The sequence below is a fragment of the Nomascus leucogenys genome, chromosome 7b, assembly GCF_006542625.1.
Source record: "Nomascus leucogenys isolate Asia chromosome 7b, Asia_NLE_v1, whole genome shotgun sequence".
In the NCBI taxonomy this organism is placed as follows: Eukaryota; Metazoa; Chordata; class Mammalia; order Primates; family Hylobatidae; genus Nomascus; species Nomascus leucogenys.
This window is the reverse complement of record NC_044387.1, coordinates 84555802-84574139: the sequence shown is the minus strand read 5'-3', so window position 1 is coordinate 84574139 and position 18338 is coordinate 84555802. Positions and strand designations below refer to the sequence as shown.

At 33.4% G+C, this 18338-nt stretch overlaps 1 protein-coding gene across 1 annotated transcript in view; it reads left to right on the top strand.

The window, feature by feature from the left end:
* MARCHF1 (membrane associated ring-CH-type finger 1) overlaps positions 1-18338 on the top strand; it is an 861096-nt gene that overhangs the window by 261502 nt on the left and 581256 nt on the right. The window contains exon 2 of the mRNA XM_003257921.4: positions 7766-7840. The gene's annotated coding sequence lies outside the window, so the exon portion shown is untranslated. The remainder of the gene's footprint in view (positions 1-7765; positions 7841-18338) is intronic.

Sequence of the window (18338 nt, the reverse complement as noted above, 5' to 3'; positions counted from 1 at the left end):
TATCAGGTTGATCTGTCGTTTTTTAATAGTGCAGTTTAATCAAATGTAGTTATCTGTTATATATTCACTTCATAAAAATAATGTATAAGTGATCTTTTATGTGTTATCAGGAACAATTTAAATACTACTGGCATTATGAGGTCTATGAATAATTGATTGATTTCATTTGTGAAAAAATCTGAGTCTTGTTCTTTTGTGTGTGGTATTTATTTTATAACTTTTTATATTTTCTTTTTGAAAATTGACCCAGTTTAAGCTTTTTTGTCTGCTGTGGACAACTTTTGTAAATTGTATTTTTCTATGAAATTACCTACTTTAGCCTTAGTTTCAAATTTATTTGTATAAACTTGTGCAAAAAGCCTTAGGATTTTTAAAACATTATTAGTTTCAACGATTCAAAGGTTATTCCACTTTTGTTAATTCTCAGTTGGTGTCATTTTGATTTATTTATTTTATGTATTAGTTTGGCTCATGTTTTTATTAATTGTCACCAAATGTAATTATTACTCTTTAAAATTTTAACCTCAATTTTTGTGTTATCTTTATTTTTTATTTCTTTTGGTTTACTTTATCTCCTAGCTTTTTGATTTAATATTTGACTCATTTATTTTTATTTTTTTCATTTATATTGACCTTTGTATTTTTTATTTGTATTTCTTATTTGTATTTCTTTATTTGTATTTCTTTTTTTTTATTATTATACTTTAGGTTATAGGGTACATGTGCACAATGTGCAGGTTTGTTACATATGTATCCATGTGCCATGTTGATTTCCTGCACCCATTAACTCGTCATTTAGCATTAGGTATATCTCCTAATGCTGTCCCTCCCCCCTCCCCCAACCCCACAACAGTCCTCGGAGTGCGATGTTCCCCTTCCTGTGTCCATGAGTTCTCATTGTTCAATTCCCACCTATGAGTGAGAACATGCGGTGTTTGGTTTTTTGTCCTTGTGATAGTTTACTGAGAATGATGTTTTCCAGTTTCATCCATGTCCCTACAAAGGACACGAACTCTTCCTTTTTTATGGCTGCATAGTATTCCATGGTGTATATGTGCCACATTTTCTTAATCCAGTCTATCGTTGTTGGACATTTGGGTTGGTTCCAAGTCTTTGCTATTGCGACTAGTGCCGCAATAAACATACGTGTGCATGTATCTTTATAGCAGCATGATTTATAGTCCTTTGTGTATATATCCAGTAATGGGATGTCTGGGTCAAATGGTATTTGTAGTTCTAGATCCCTGAGGAATCGCCACACTGACTTCCACAATGGTTGAACTAGTTTACAGTCCCACCAACAGTGTAAAAGTGTTCCTATTTCTCCACATCCTCTCCAGCACCTGTTGTTTCCTGACTTTTTCATGATGGCCATTCTAACTGGTGTGAGATGGTATCTCATTGTGGTTTTGATTTCCATTTCTCTGACGGCCAGTGATGATGAGCATTTTTTCATGTGATTTTTGGCTGCATAAATGTCTTCTTTTGAGAAGTGTCTGTTCATGTCCTTTGCCCACTTGTTGATGGGGTTGTTTTTTTCTTGTAAATTTGTTTGAGTTCATTGTAGATTCTGGATATTAGCCCTTTGTCAGATGAGTAGGTTACGAAAATTTTCTCCCATTTTGTAGGTTGCCTGTTCACTCTGATGGTAGTTTCTTTTGCTGTGCAGAAGCTCTTTAGTTTAATTAGATCCCATTTGTCAATTTTGGCTTTTGTTGCCATTGCTTTTGGTGTTTTAGACATGAAGTCCTTTCCCATGCCTATGTCCTGAATGGTATTGCCTAGGTTTTCTTCTAGGGTTTTTATGGTTTTAGTTCTAACGTGTAAGTCTTTAATGTATCTTGAATTAATTTTTGCTGATAAGCAACTTCAGCAAAGTCTCAGGATACAAAATCAATGTACAAAAATCACAAACATTCTTATACACCAATAATAGACAAACAGAGAGCCAAATCATGAGTGAACTCCCATTCACAATTGCTTCAAAGAGAATAAAATACCTAGGAATCCAACTTACAAGGGATGTGAAGGACCTCTTCAAGCAAAACTACAAACCACTGCTCAATGAAATAAAAGAGGATACAAACAAATGGAAGAACATTCCATGCTCATGGGTTGGAAGAATCAATATTGTGAAAATGGCCATACTGCCCAAGGTAATTTATAGATTCAATGCCATCCCCATCAAGCTACCAATGACTTTCTTCACAGAACTAGAAAAAACTACTTTAAAGTTCACATGGAACCAAAAAGAGCCCACATCACGAAGTCAATCCTAAGCGAAAAGAACAAAGCTGGAGGCATCACGCTACCTGACTTCAAACTATACTACAAGGCTACAGTAACCAAAGCAGCATGGTACTGGTACCAAAACAGAGATATAAATCAATGGAACAGAACATAGTCCTCAGAAATAATGCTGCATATCTACAACTATCTGATCTTTGACAAACCTGACAAAAACAAGCAATGGGGAAAGGATTCCCTATTTAATAAATGGTGCTGGGAAAACTGGCTAGCCATATGGAGAAAGCTGAAACTGGATCCCTTCCTTACAGCTTGTGGCCTGCTTTTATATGGCCGTTGAGCTAACGATGGTTTTTCTGTTTTTAAAGGATTGTAAACACAAACACACACAAAAGCACACACTTGTGCACATAAATACATGCAAATGAAGAATATTCAGTGCCAACGGAGTGGCTTGCAAACCCTAAGATAGTTAGTTATTTGCCCTTTATGAAAAAGTTTGCAGACTCCTGCCCTAAAATGTTAATTTTATTTAGTACAGCATGCAGAGTTAGGAAATAAATTTAAAAGCAGATATTTTGGAAAGTATGCTATTTTCTAGCATTCTAGAATTTATATATTTACTATGATGATATGTTACTATTAAGAAATTTGTAAACGTTTTGCATGACGGTTTTGAGATTTTAGTAAAATGAAGGCCTTAATTTAACTTTCCCATTGACTATTGATAATGCTTTATTTCATGTTTATGGTTAATAAATTATCAATATCACCTAAAGTTTGATGAAGATAAGTTATTTAGATTTTTTTTTCTTTTTTTTTTTTTTTGAGACGGAGTCTCGCTCTTGCACCCAGGCTGGAGTGCAGTGGCGCCATCTCGGCTCACTGCAGGCTCTGCCCCCCAGGGTTCACGCCATTCTCCTGCCTCAGCCTCCCGCGTAGCTGGGACTACAGGCGCCTGCCACCTTGCCCAGCTAATTTTTTGTATTTTTAGTAGAGACGGGGTTTCACCGTGTCAGCCAGGATGGTCTCGATCTCCTGACCTCGTGATCCGCCCGCCTCGGCCTCCCAAAGTGCTGGGATTACAGGCGTGAGCTACCACACCCAGCCAAGTTATTTAGATTTTAAACCTTACAAAAAAAGATCAGTGATAGCCAAAGAAAGTTTTTCTCTATTCTAAAGTATTCATAATTAGAGATGGGAGAGCAAATTTTAAAATTTGGAATTCCTTAGAATTGTCTTTTATGTACCTTCTACTGAAATCTGTTGCTTTCTGTGTATATCTGTGGGAACTATGACATCTTCCAAATCTTTGAATTATTTTATTTCTAGATTTTGAATTTTAAGAATCCATAAAAATTGTATCTTATTGTTTCATCTCCTGGAAAATTTTCTCAGAAATATTTATTTTAAGGTATTGAAAAATTTGAGTTATCAAATTCACAATATTTATAATTTGTTATACCAAACTTACATCATAAGCTGTATCCAAAATAATTTGAATAAAATTTAGCATTTCTTTTATTCAGAATGGCTTGACTCATTTCTGCAATGTCTCTTCAGTTTTGTATATAGTTTCTTAAATGATGTGTCATATTACTTGATGCCAATGTTTGTAGTCTGAATAAATATTCTTTCACAATATTATCAAGTTTTACTATGTTCTCTGCCAAATGCAGAAAATTTCCATTATCACTCTCATAAACTTTCTTGGATGATCTTCTGAACACATTTGCCTTGCCAACATCAAAATTATGTATATTATATGTTCAACAACAACATGCCATATCTCCATTTAGTCTCTATTCTTCAACAGAAGTAGTTACTGAGTTTTCCAAATTAAACTTTAATTATAAATATCTAACACTGTGATTGCTGTCCACTTGATTTTATTCACGTTTCCTCATTGCTCATGACTGATTATTGCCCATTCTTAAGTAATGGTTTATGTTTTTTTATCCCTGAAGAAATTGAAAACAAATATAAGACCCTTTGTATGCAGAGAGCATATGAGTTTTTTTCATCTGAAAAATATCAGAATAAAATAACCACCCTCAAACTTCCTTCCTGCTCTGTCTTTTGTAAATTTAAACTTTCTTATATAAGATGCAAAATTTTCAGCAAGAGTGGCTCATTGCTGAATATTTAAAAATACGTCCACCTTCTGAGATTATAAGGGAATGCATTTCATTTGATGATTCTTCAGAACTTGTTTTTGTCTGCTAGATTTTCTTGAAGATCAGTAGTCGTTGACGTGGAAGTGGGAGATAATTTCATGTGCTGTTCCATCAGTGACGATTTGTACTATATTCTGCTAAAATTAATAGCTCTGAAGTGTTTTCCTTTGCCTTTTTTTTTTTTTTGGTAATTCACTCTGAATTCTCCAAAATTTTTGCAATGTTCCAAACATTTTATTGTGTGTGTGTAGTTTCCTATTTTTTTCTTGTCTTAATACTATTTATCATAATAAAATAAGCTGTTTCAATAGTTATCTTCTGATTATTTCATTGTAAATCTTATGGCACTTATAGTACTTAGGAAAAATAGCAAAATATAACATAATATGATATCATACTTATATACTGGGAAAAAGCAAATTTTAACACAGCATTTAATTTTATACTGATTAAATTTCTGCACTAAATATTAACAATTACTGTCATTTAAAAAATGGGTCATTATACAAAAATTGTTAAGCCTTCATTAATACTTATTTTTGAATTATTAATGGGTAAATGCTAATTGCACTTATGTAATTTGTATCATACTGGAAGCATCTTTTACTTAAACAGGGAACTCAGAAAAACCTTAATGTTACAATAAACAATAAGAAAATAATGTGAATTGCAATAAAAATATATTAAATATAACCAGTGCATTACGTTCAATGAGATATATTTTTATTTTTATGAATCTATATACATATATGTGTACATACATGTAACAATAGATTAGTTGATTGGTTAATCATTTGATTTATTGATATATGGATAGTTACATTGACTGATAGGTAGATAAACATATTTTTTGAAGCTCAGCTACTTGTTCAGAAGCACAGTAGTTATCATATATGTTATTAAATCGACACTGATTTTCGATTCACAAATCTTGAGTTTACCAACTTGTCCCTCCTTTATAAGCCCCAGTGGAATGATGTTTAATGACCCTGTTATAATGGAATCCTTTATCCCCCCCTACTGGAAGTTTGTTTTAATAAATATGCAAGTCTCTTATTTTGGGGTGAAACACTTATGGTTTTTATATAAAAATTAAAATGATGTTTAAGATGAGTGGGTCACCCTGAGAAGTGTTGTGCTCAATTTGAATAACCAAAGCAATCCAGTATTTCACTTTTTACTTACATTCTTGTTCTTTCCAAAATAATATGCAGTGAGTCAAGGGAGACTATGTTGAAAGATAAATCTCATGTCTAATGGTTATGCACCATCTGTTGCTTAAATTTTGACATCCCCCCTACCCCTCCCTGAATAATTTATTTGTCGGATAGACGTACCTATACAATTATTTATTAGATTTTTCTCACGATTCACCTAAGTCATTCATATGAAGAGATTTTTGGCACCCATCTCACCAAATGCCCAAATATGTAAGAACGCCAGTGCTGACCACAGTTTAGAGGTCCCTCCTTTCCCCAGATACATAAATATGCATCTTTCTTTCCTCTTTTTCTTTATCTCTCCCTCCCTCTCTCTTTTCCTTTCTTTCTCCCTTTCTGTATTGTCTTTCATGCCATATTACACTAAAGGATGTAAATGTTAGAAAGGTACATATATAGAGAGAAAGCATTAAGCTATTAAGCTTTCAGAAGGCCACGTGGGGAACCTAAAATCATGAAGCAGTAGAATACATAATCCTAATAATCTCTTTCATCCAACCAATGACAGCATAATGTTTGGAGTTTGTTGTTCCTGTTTGTTTTCATTATGCTAATGCTCCCAATGATATTTCATAATACCTTGTATTTGGAACTTGGATTTTAATATACCAATTTCATTAAACTACATAATATGTAAAAATAAAATCCATTGAAATAGAGAATGTTCCAAGTTATTCAACTTAAATAAGCAAAACTGCCGGTAGCCACAGTTAAAGCTGGAAGACAGTGGCCTCAATATCCTGAGCCTAGGAAAGATATCATTCTTTAATTTGTCAAATTTATTTGCAATAGTTTAATGGGTATTTGGTAATATCTTATTTTCAGAATTTGAAAATACATAACTTATTTAAAAAATGTATTACATAATTTATTAAAAAACAGTGAAAGTGGAAATAATAACAATGATCTATTTTAAAAATTGTGTTGATAAACATTTAAAAATTAATGGAAAATTTCATGGTTCTATGCAATGTATTCTTTTCTTGTAGAAATATTTTGTTGTTGTTTTTGTTGCTTCTCTAACTGATCTCATTTTTAATTTGTTGTATATAGTGAGAATTTAGTTTTCTCACCTTATGTGTTTACAATGTGTTCCCAGTGTCAGCAGTTGACTTTTATATATCAACTTATTAATTCTATAAGCAAGCTCATTTTAAATAACTATTATACAATTTCTGCTTTAGCTCTATGTACATTGACTTCATAAACAGATACAACTCTGATATGAAAATGTCATGTTTTCTCTGCAACTACAATGCTATTGTATACATTCTTTGAAAAAATGATCAATAATATCCCCTATTACTTTAGTTTGTTAAGATACTTTCTTGTGATCATTCTATATGCAAAAAAAGAATATGGAGAGATTATAAGATATGGATACCAGCTCATTATACACACAATTGTATCCTTAGCCCCTTCAGCTAAACAAAGGCAATGTAGTATTGTAGCCATGTATGTCTTTTATTGGAGTGGATCCTAAAACAAGAGATAAAATAGTTGGTGTTGTTTTATGCAGAGGCATAATAGAGGTAGTGAAGTACATGGCTTGTGGATATTTCCCCCAATGTGCCGCTCAGATTACATAAGGATCCAAAAGTGAAGCTGTTTTGTGTATCCTTCAGTCACCACATCCTTTTATTCATCCTCATTATGTTCAAAACATTGAGGTAAATTCAGACTGTATTTTTATCAAACAACCGGATCAAATTGAAACCAGATATTCTAGTTTGACTTTTTAAATTTTGCCTCTGTCTTTGGAGAGGTTCCTGAGTGTCTTACATTGTTTGGCAGCACATAAATGGCTCAAACAACCCTTCTTATCTTATGCCAGAGGAGATTATTTTGAAATTCTCTATTAGAACATAAAACTTCAGTTTATTTCTTATTATGAAGTATGTAGATATTTTGCAACCATATAGAAATTTATATAAATTATTTTACATGATCTGAATATTGGCAGAAATGAAATTAAGAACAGTATTACATTATATTTTAAAGACTACTTATATAGGCCCCAAATTTCTACAACATTTATGTGGTCTTTCCATTATAAAAACCATAGTTTCCTTATCATCATTTTTAAGCTTGGCCTTAACATTAATTTAATTTTTGTTTCAGGAAATGTATCCCAAAAGAACTCTGAGAAAATATACCCAACTGTCCTGCTGTGATTAAACAAGACTGCTGTATTTTGTAAGTTCATCTATTTTTGTCTTTATTCTTTAAATAAAGAAGACTTTCTGCTGCAGAAAATCCCTTTTCTCATTTGGAATTAGAGTCTAATTTTGTTTTAATGGAAGGCTTAATTGATTTTATTTTTTTCAAACTTTGTTTTACCTTAATTTTATTCAGTTTCAATGAATAATGAAAAGGCATTTCTTTTTTAGATTAACTCTGTTTCCTTGTGTCTATTGGGCAATATTTTAATGACTTGTGATAAGAATCTTATCATTTGGTAAAAGGGCAGTGCTTTCAGTAATGCTGACTTGACCTTGGCAAATATATTGGTAATTATAGTACCTCCATTTCAGTGAACAAATACATTTGATTTTACCTGTGGAAACTGGCTTTATGAAGGTAGCTAAATACTGACCATCTTTGGGATACAGAGTAATTTTATCTTGTTACTAATACTTAGATTATACGTTCAAGGATTATCATATTCATCATAATGAGATATGCACTATATGACTTCCATATATTAGGATGTAACATTTATTTTTGCACTATATGATTTAGATGGATTAGAATATAACATTTATTTCATGTGACCCAGAGCAACCAAAGGCTATTGTGTAGAAAATCATGAATGACATTAAATTGAATGTTTCCCGAACCTTCAAATTTATAATCCTTCTGAATATCTCAAAGTTGAAATTTTGCTATGTCAGTTTCTGAAACGCAATATAAAGCAAATAGATTTTCCCCTCCTTTACAAACTGCCTTCTGATACTGAGATAAAATAGTCCCTTTGCCCATAAATAGTTTCCTATGACAGACACAGTAGGTTAAGAGAATATAATACAAGTCATTTATTTTGACACTTGCAGCTTTTTTCTTTTTTTTTTTTTTTTTGGCTTTTCATTCAAGCAGACTTTTTTCACAAGAGAAAAAAATGTGATTGTATTGCCTCATAGTAAATGAATGGAGGAATCGACTAGATGAAAAAAAGGATCTAAATTTCTGAATTCTGTGGCATAATAGTCATCACAAGTGCCCTTCATCAGGGTATTTTTATTACTCCAGTATTTTGAACAACTTAAGTGCTGAGTATGGTAACATAAAGAACACACTTAAGAGTTAGAATAGATTTTAGAAACTTTTCCAGTAATTCTAAGGGCATAAATGAGTTCAAAAAGATCTTGAAATTGGCAAAGAATCACATAAAAAGTGGAAACTTTGGAAAGACAAATTTTAACATATATTGTGAAGCAAAAATAAAGATTATATAGATTTACAAAAAATAATTATCTTAAATGGTGCCCCAGTGGTTTCATTATGTTTCAAATTCTATCCATTTACATTATTATTTTTCCCCAAGGAAATAATTGAGTTTTTCCCCTAAAGAAAACCTCATTTAATAAAAATAATCAATTCTCAATTTTTTAAATAATTGTTTAGCTACCTGTGTGTGTGTGTGTGTGTGTGTGTGTGTGTGTGTCAATTCCAATAGGTTTTTTAAAATTTTCAAATAACAACAACATTAAAACTTAAATTTTTTTTATGGCTGCATAGTATTGCATGGTGTATATGTGCCACATTTTTTTAATCCAGTCTATCATTGTTGTACATTTGGGTTGGTTCCAAGTCTTTGCTATTGTGAATAGTGCCGCAGTAAATATACGTGTGCATGTGTCTTTACAGCAGCATGATTTATAGTCCTTTGGGTATATACCCAGTAATGGGATGGATGGGTCAAATGGTATTTCTGGTTCTAGATCCCTGAGGAATCGCCACACTGACTTCCACAATGGTTGAACTAGTTTACAGTCCCACCAACAGTGTAAAAGTCTTCCTATTTCTCCACATCCTCTCCAGCACCTGTTGTTTCCTGACTTTTTAATGATGGCCATTCTAACTGGTGTGAGGTGGTATCTCATTGTGGTTTTAATTTGCATTTCTCTGATGGCCAGTGATGATGAGCATTTTTTCATGTGTTTTTTGGCTGCATAAATGTCTTCTTTTGAGAAGTGTCTGTTGATGTCCTTCGTCCACTTTTTGATGGGGTTTGTTTTTTTCTTGTAAATTTGTTTGAGTTCATTGTAGATTCTGGATATTAGCCCTTTGTCAGATGAGTAGGTTGTGAAAATTTTCTCCCATTCTGTAGGTTGCCTGTTCACTCTGATGGTAGTTTCTTTTGCTGTGCAGAAGCTCTTTAGTTTAATTAGATCCCATTTGTCAATTTTGGCTTTCGTTGCCATTGTTTTTGGTGTTTTAGAGATGAAGTCCTTTCCCATGCCTATGTCCTGAATAGTATTGCCTAGGTTTTCTTCTGGAATTTTTATGGCTTTAGGTCTGACATGTAAGTCTGTAATCCATCTTGAATTAATTTTTGTATAAGGTGTAAGGAAGGGATCCAGTTTCAGCTTTCTACATATGGCTAGCCAGTTTTCCCAGCCCCCATTTTTTGTTTTTATCAGGTTTGTCAAAGATGAGATAGTTGTAGATATGCGGCATTATTTCTGAGGGCTCTGTTCTGTTCCATTGATCTGTATCTCTGTTTTGGTACCAGTACCATGTTGTTTTGGTTACTGTAGCCTTATAGTATAGTTTGAAGTCAGGTAGCATGATGCCTCCAGCTTTGTTCTTTTGGCTTAGGATTGACTTGGTGATGCGGGCTCGGACATGGATGAAAATGGAAATCATCATTCTCAGTAAATTATTGCAAGGACAAAAAACCAAATGGCGCATGGTCTCACTCATAGGTGGGAATTGAACAATGAGAACACACGGACACAGGAAGGGGAACATCACACTCCGGGGACTGTTGTGGGGTGGGGGGAGAGGAGAGGGATGGTATTAGGAGATACACCTAATGCTAAATGACGAGTTAATGGGTGCAGCACACCAACATGGCACATGGACACATATGTAACAAACCTGCACATTGTGCACATGTACCCTAAAACTTAATGTATAATAATAATAAAAAAATACAGATGTTTCTTGATAGTAAAATTCCTATTTAATATAAATGTTGCAGATTATATGCTAATATAAAGTTGTGAATGAATTAAAGGACAATTGATCTCATAAATGCCTATGCTAAAACAGAGTACTAAACAGTGAAAAATCATGTTTGGCAATGGAATGTTTTCCACAATGTATTGAAAAGATACCTGATTTTATTTCTCTCCTATAGAATATATATATATATATAGGTTCAGTTATCAATATTTATTAAGCACCTTGGGTTAAACCCTATGTATTAATTTATTCTCACGCTGCTATGAAGAAATACCTGAGACTAGGTAATTTATAAAGAGGTTTAATTGACACACAGTTCTACATGGCTGGGGAGGCCTCAGGAAACTTAGAATTGTGGTGGAAGAGGAAGCCAACGTGTCCTTCTTCACAAGGTGACAGAAGATATTTTTATATCTTCACTTTATCCACAGAACAATACATAAATTAACAATAAATTGATTGTTTCATTGATCATTGTTTGCTTTGGCAAATATTTCTCCCGGGGGAAGCTGAATTAGGCTAGAAAATGCTTTTTGCTATTTGGAGAAACAACACTCAGAGAAAGTCTCTATAGTTAGTGGAATTCCAGAATCTAATAGGCATCAGAATGAAATGTAAATAATAGGTCTCAGAATTTTATGTCAAATGTGCTTTTGATGAGCCCAGACATTTTGTCACAAATGAGTTGTCTTAATGCTGATTTTATTTTATTGTATTATAATTGTTGAGCAAAGGGGGAAAAGCCCCTTATAAGACCATCAGATCTCATGAGAACTCACTCACTATTGTGAGAACAGCACGATGAGGTCCCAGAAGGTCCCTTCCACAACATGCAGGGATTATGGGAGCTACAGTTCAAGATGACATTTGGGTGGGGGCACAGCCAAACCATATCACCCTGGATCTATGGTATTGCTCTGCCTTGCTGGCAGTAATAAACAATAAATAAATACTAGTACCATGTGCAAAAAAAAAAAAACTTAAAAATTTTACATTAGTAGGAAGCTTCTGTTGAATGTTTCCATATATCAGCTCCTAAGTGTGAACAATGGCAAAGAGATTTGGTGTTGCATATGACCTGTGCAGTTCTATCAGTGGTGAATTTACATTTTCTTTCTTTTTTTTTTTTTTACTTTTATTTTAGGTTCAGGGGTACGTGTGAAGGTCTGTTACATAGGTAAACTCTTGTCCCGGGGGTTTGTTGTACAAATCATTAGGATTTCACAAGTCTGTTTCCTCTTTAATACATTCACTCTCTACAGGTCTGAGAAACCCAAGTTGGGTATCATGCAGGTGTTATTAGAGCTTAGATTAGTAAAATCCAGGAACAATTTTTAAAAGTCAAGAAGAAATGTTATCTTGCTTCGATCACGTGCTTCTTGATTACTCTGAAGGCTTGTGGTTGAGTCAGCTAATGAAGAATCTGGAATATGTGGGAAAGGCGGAAAGAGAAATAAAAATTATGATGAAGAATTCTCAGTAATCATGTCTCTGATACAAAATTAAGGAAATAGAATACTTGCATTTGAAAAAGAAGACATAGTGAGATTATTATTCTTCATGTACTATATATGAAGAGATCTTACAGAAAAGGTGGCCAATTGTTTATTTTGTAATGATTTTTTAAAAAGTATAATAAACCTGGACTGTTATTAGTGTAGATTTTCAAGCTGTGAGAGTTTTTAAGCACAGGAGTAACTGAAGATAGCACTTTGAAAATCCCTTCTTTTGAGAGACCTTTAAAGTAAAACAGATCTTATCTTGGACTGTCTGGGGGACGAAAGTGCTCATTAATCCAACATGAAATCTTTTAAACCTAGGGTTATATGATCATCAGTTAGTTACTATTTTACATTCTGTAAATAGGTCATTAGCTTTATCATTTCAATCAGCAGTGGCTTTGCTTTTCTGGAACCATACAGAGGAGAGAGTAACTGGTTTAACAAAGCGTCTCACGCTCAACAATGGTCCCAGTCGAATAATTGTCCAGTTTTCAATGGAGAATTAGTACAGTTCTCTCTAAAGGTTTAAGAGATTATTAAAATAGACCCCCTGCTTTTGGAATGGGAATTGCCCTGGGAGCTGAACTAATTTCCTCTGGCTAGAATAGATTTAAACAAATGTTTTAATAAGCACGTTTTAAAAATCACAGCTATCTTATGCTGCCCGTTATTGCTATTCTCTTAAGAGAGGATTATGCTTCGTAAGTTAATACCTATAAAAAGAGACTATTTTTCTTGTATTTTAAATAAGCAATTTTAGCTTAGAAATAACTCTACTTTCTGGTTATAATGCTAGTTATTTTATAGACTTCTTTTTCCAGAAACTTTGTAGAGATAAAATTAACAATCTATTTTTCCAGGTTTTTTAATTTAAGAAATTCAGTGGAATGAATATTTCTGCCAAAAACTGTGAGGAATAGAAGTGCAAAATATGACCACTGCTTCTAAATTGCTATCATCTCATTGTGGAGAAAATTCATTTATATAAAAATTAAATGTGGGATTCCAGTTAGTTATAAGTGCAGACTATGTTATAAGTTTTTGCTCTTTCACAACACCTTAAACTGATCCTTTGCATGTCATGTGTGTATTCAGAGGGATGTAGAAAAAAACAATGAATGAATGAATGAAGTGCTGCAGTCATTCAGAGAATAATGTAATTAAATTTTGGACATAAAATACAGGTAAAACTTAGTAAAAAATCGTTATTACAGATAGAATAAAATAAAAACAGGCTTGACTTAGGAATTTACTTAGTATATAATGTTACATATCTGCTTTAAAGGTATTGAAATCCTCATCAGAGAGAATTTTATTAATAATGGGGAGCAACGCTAAGGAGATAAGGTTGCTTTAAGCCACAAAAATTCTGAATTCCATGTTAGGCAGCCTATACTTTGTTCAGTGGTAGGGATAGTCACAAGAGACAGTTCAATGAAATGCTATTCTATCACTTTCTGAGAAATTGATATGAGAAAAAAAAGGTAAGAGAAATCAAAGATTATGTCAAATTTCAGACTCCGAATAACTGGAAAGATATGTAGTGAACTGATGAATGGAAATATAAAAAATTAAGAAAGAGGATGGAGGAGGTGGAGGGGGTAGTTTGTGTGAATGACTCATGGAGTGAGATTTTCCAGTTTTTGAAATATCCTGAACTTATTTTCCAAGGCTTCCCTTTTTCCAATTTTAATCTGAAACCTATTCTCTTTTTTTGTATTATTGACATTTTGATAATAAAATAAATAGTTCGTTTGTATTCTTTTTCATTTTATACTGTTACTGCACTTCTAGATTATCTAAAAGTGATTTTTTAAGTGAATAAACAGGAGTCTTGGAATGTTGAGAGAAATAGAAATTAATATCTCAGGCCAGGCATGGTGGCTCATGCCTATAATCCCAGCACTTTGTGGGGCAGAAGCAGATGGATTACTTGAGCCCAGGAGTTCCATACCAGACTGGGCAACATGGTGAAACCATGTTTCTACTAAAAATACAGAAATTAGCAGAGCGTGGTGGTACTTGCCTGTAGTTTCAGCTGCTTGGGATGCTGAGTGGGGAGGACTGCTTGAGCCCAAGAGGCAGAGTTTACTGTGAGACAAGATTATACCACTGCACTCTAATCTGAACAACAGAGTGAGATTCTGTCTTAAAAGTTAATAAGAAAAGAAATTAATATCCCCTAATCTATTTTAGATCTATTTTACCATTATGTCTTTTCAATATATCATTATGTGTTTAATGTTGTTAAATATTATCCAATTTAAAAATTGTGATTGATAAGAAAAATGTATACTGTGAGTCAAAAACCACTGATATATGACAAATGGCACTAACTAGGGAAGTACAAAATTAGACAGATAATTGTTTTATCAAAATAAAACAAATATGTTGGAGAGAGTTATAGCATTTCAGCACGTAGCTTTGTATTTGTTATACTCTTCTTGTCTAAAAGAAAGGATAGCAGTTCATCAAGAGAAATATTTTTCTCCCTTAGGTTTTATGAAGATGCTGATGCATTTAAACAACATAATAGCCTGTATCCTCAATACAACTTTGTTAACTATAGCAAAGATCTTCTGCATATGGTTGTTTCTTGTATCAGCCTTTGATAGACACCTTGGACAAAATTTAAATGCAATTACTCCAGGAACCAAAGTGATTATGACAGCATTCTGATTATCTGGAAACACAGGGAAAAAGTCTGAGGAGTCTTAAGGAGTAAATGGTTGGCAGCTTATTCCTTAGACAACTATCTTGACTATCAACTATCTCCAGCAGGCTTAAAATAGGAGTTTTAGGGCAGACAACTCATAAATGAGGTTTTAATGAGAATGTGAAAGGCAGGCATTTTTCATTCATGACTGAAAAAGCACCTCTATGCTATAGATATCAACCATGTTGAAAACAAAGACATTTCATTGTGGAAGTTGAAGGCTATGACTTTATTCATTTAGGCAACACATATTCTTATTTAGCCTATATTGCTGGCAATTCTACTTATCACCAGAAGTTGAAGTACCTGTGTGCAGGATTAAATTTGTTTTTGTCAGAAAGGAACTCTAAATGTTTAAATGAATGCTAAAAGGCTATCTAAAAGTTGGATATGTCTGTGAGAAGATTTGGACAGGTCTTGGAGATATACCACATACCGTCAAAAGTAAAACCTTGAGTTGACTCTTTTAATGAGTTTAATTAGATTGATACTCTATTGTAATTAATCTGCCAGGTGAACGTGGTTTCTAAATAGATTTATGCAAAATGTGCACATTTCTCTTGCTGTTGTTTTAACCTATGTTCTATACTAGGTAGTTATGAAAGTTTCGTTATTTGGAATAAAGCTCTTAACACCTCTAAAGAGGAAATGCTTGCTATATAACATGAGTTTGAATGAATAAGTGTAAAAATTAGAAGTCTTTAAAAGGAAAATTCAGTTTCTTTTCAGTTAGAGAGATTCATGTACGGAATACAGATCAATACAGAGACTATCAGTTACCAACATGACAGAATTTTATTTATGTGTTCCTTCTCATGAACTGTGGTGGTTTTCTTTGCTGATTAGAAGAGATACACGTATTTCTTCTTCTTCCTTCTTCATGATTATTATCACTTGCAACTTTTCACATCCATAATAGAAAATATAACAAAATTAAAAAGTATTAGGTTCGCATTTTTCACAGCTTTTAAAGGCATTTATACATATATTTTTGATATTATGACCTCAGAGAACAATATTACCAAAATTTTCTTTTGAATAATATATTTTAAAAGGAGTTTTTAAGCATGACGAACTCTCATTTGTTTTTCCAGCATAATTAACAACGGTGACTTTCCATTTCATTTGTTTTAACATTCGCATTAATGAATTCACCTTCTGTCCTGCTTTGAATTTGATATTGAAAAGAAGTTTTATGCTTCATTGCTTTCTAATATGCCTTAGGTAATCAGTCCTGTTACAGTAGCTTATATAATACTTATCTGAGACAACAAGGGAGACTTTTCTAGGAAATAGAGTTTATCTCAAACTGATTTTTATTTCAATGTGGTCTTTATCAATATAATGGAAGATGTTTTGACAAAGAAATTTGTACAATTATAGAAAATGAAAAAGTATATAGATAGATAGACAGACATAGTATTTTTCCACGTAGCCTTAAATCTCATTAATATTGAAAGTGCTAACATTCTAACCTGCTCTTGTTAAATAAATGAAAAGAGCTCTCACAACTTTACATGGCAGCACGATCGTACATAAATATCAATCTGCTGAAATATTCTGACTTTTCCTGATTATCCCATTTTTGACATTCTCTGGGTCTCCTGTGGATTAAGCACCCCATACAAGTCAGACTGTTTGTTTATGCAGCTGAGAAAACCGATTTCAATCATCCTGTTAAATTTTGCAGAGATTGTGAATCAAAACATTTTGATGATAACATATACATGTATTTGACTGAGGTTCAATGATTTTCCACACAAATTCAACATTAACCATATTTGAAATAATCTGCAAAAGGTAATCTTTTCTGCTTTGCAATGGTAACAAAAATTATATGTTCTTTAGAGCCAACGGGGAAAAATTGGACCATTTACATGGCCCTTTTCTAAATTAGCATGAGCAGTTCCTCCGTGTTTTTAATCTAAAGGCAAGACAGTCATGTGTCTAAATGCATTACCGGTCATGTTGTTGGTCAGACAAGAGTTACGAATATAGATGGTTGGCCCTAACCATTGCATAAAGACAGCCAAAATAATTTTCGCATCACATTCAGGGCTCCTTGATCTGAGCACATCTGTCTTCTGTGACTGAATAGATCATGAAAAGATCTTCATTCTTTCTTAAAATAGTTGGGAATACACACCAACTTATTGATGATGCTGCTGTATCACTTGCGTTGTGACACACAAATCACATAGAGTTTTTAAAATACCAATCCTGGAATAAGACTGAAGTGTAAGACTGAATGTCACAGCATGACATAAGACTGAAGTACACCATGAACTCAACTAGAGTAGAATTAAACTATCTCCTTGAATTGAATCATGACATATTAGGGCTACTCTTCAATAATTCCTCTTGTCCTTCGAAACAAGCACTTCCTGGTGATCTTGAGTTTTTTGTTCTCTATTTCAGGGTCGTCTTCCTAACATACCTGTCCTGTAACCATTAGATTTAGAAGAAGCTAAACAAATAGAATGAAGTTAACCTACATATATTTTCATAACCAGAAAATACCAGCCAACAATTACTTTAAAAATTAGAATAAACCTAGAATAAACATTAGGTAATGTCATGGCCTTATGATTAGTATTATCTTACGATAATCTGAAATTTTGTTTTAGATGGGTGTGAAGTGGGAAAGAGCAAGTGGTAAGCTGAAAGCATGAGCTGAAATGAACCAAAATGGGTTGTAACTCATGTCAGCTCTCACTTATCACTGCTTTCTATCTTGATGATAGAGATATCCCACGGTAGAAGCTAGTGCCCATATTCACAGATCTAAACACTTGTCTAGCCAGGAGAAGCTGAAGGGGTCACAGGAAATGGTGGAATAGTAGCAGGTCCAGCTTCTGTGTTCCACCATGAAGCCAGCCAGAAGATAAACTGTGATGAGTATGACCTACAAAGGCACTGGTTGACCCTGCCCAGCCTTCCAAATAAAAGAGAATATGGATGTTGTTTCACTTGTTCCCTCAAATCTCACAAAAATGTGTGTGGCCCAACCTACCTAAATCATACAGGGACGGAGATTCTGGAAAATGTAGTTGATCCTAGCGCAATTGACCCATTACAGAGTCACCACAGTGCCATAAATCCGTTTGGAAGTCTGGTGAAGTTTATGCGTTCCCTCTACGAATGTTTGTTAATATTTTTACTACATATACTTAAATACAGAGGATTACACAATAGATAATTATATTGAAACAGTGATCAAAAACATGAGAAATCAAATTTGTGCCATAGTAATAGATAATAAGATCTAGGCGTATGTTTAATAATA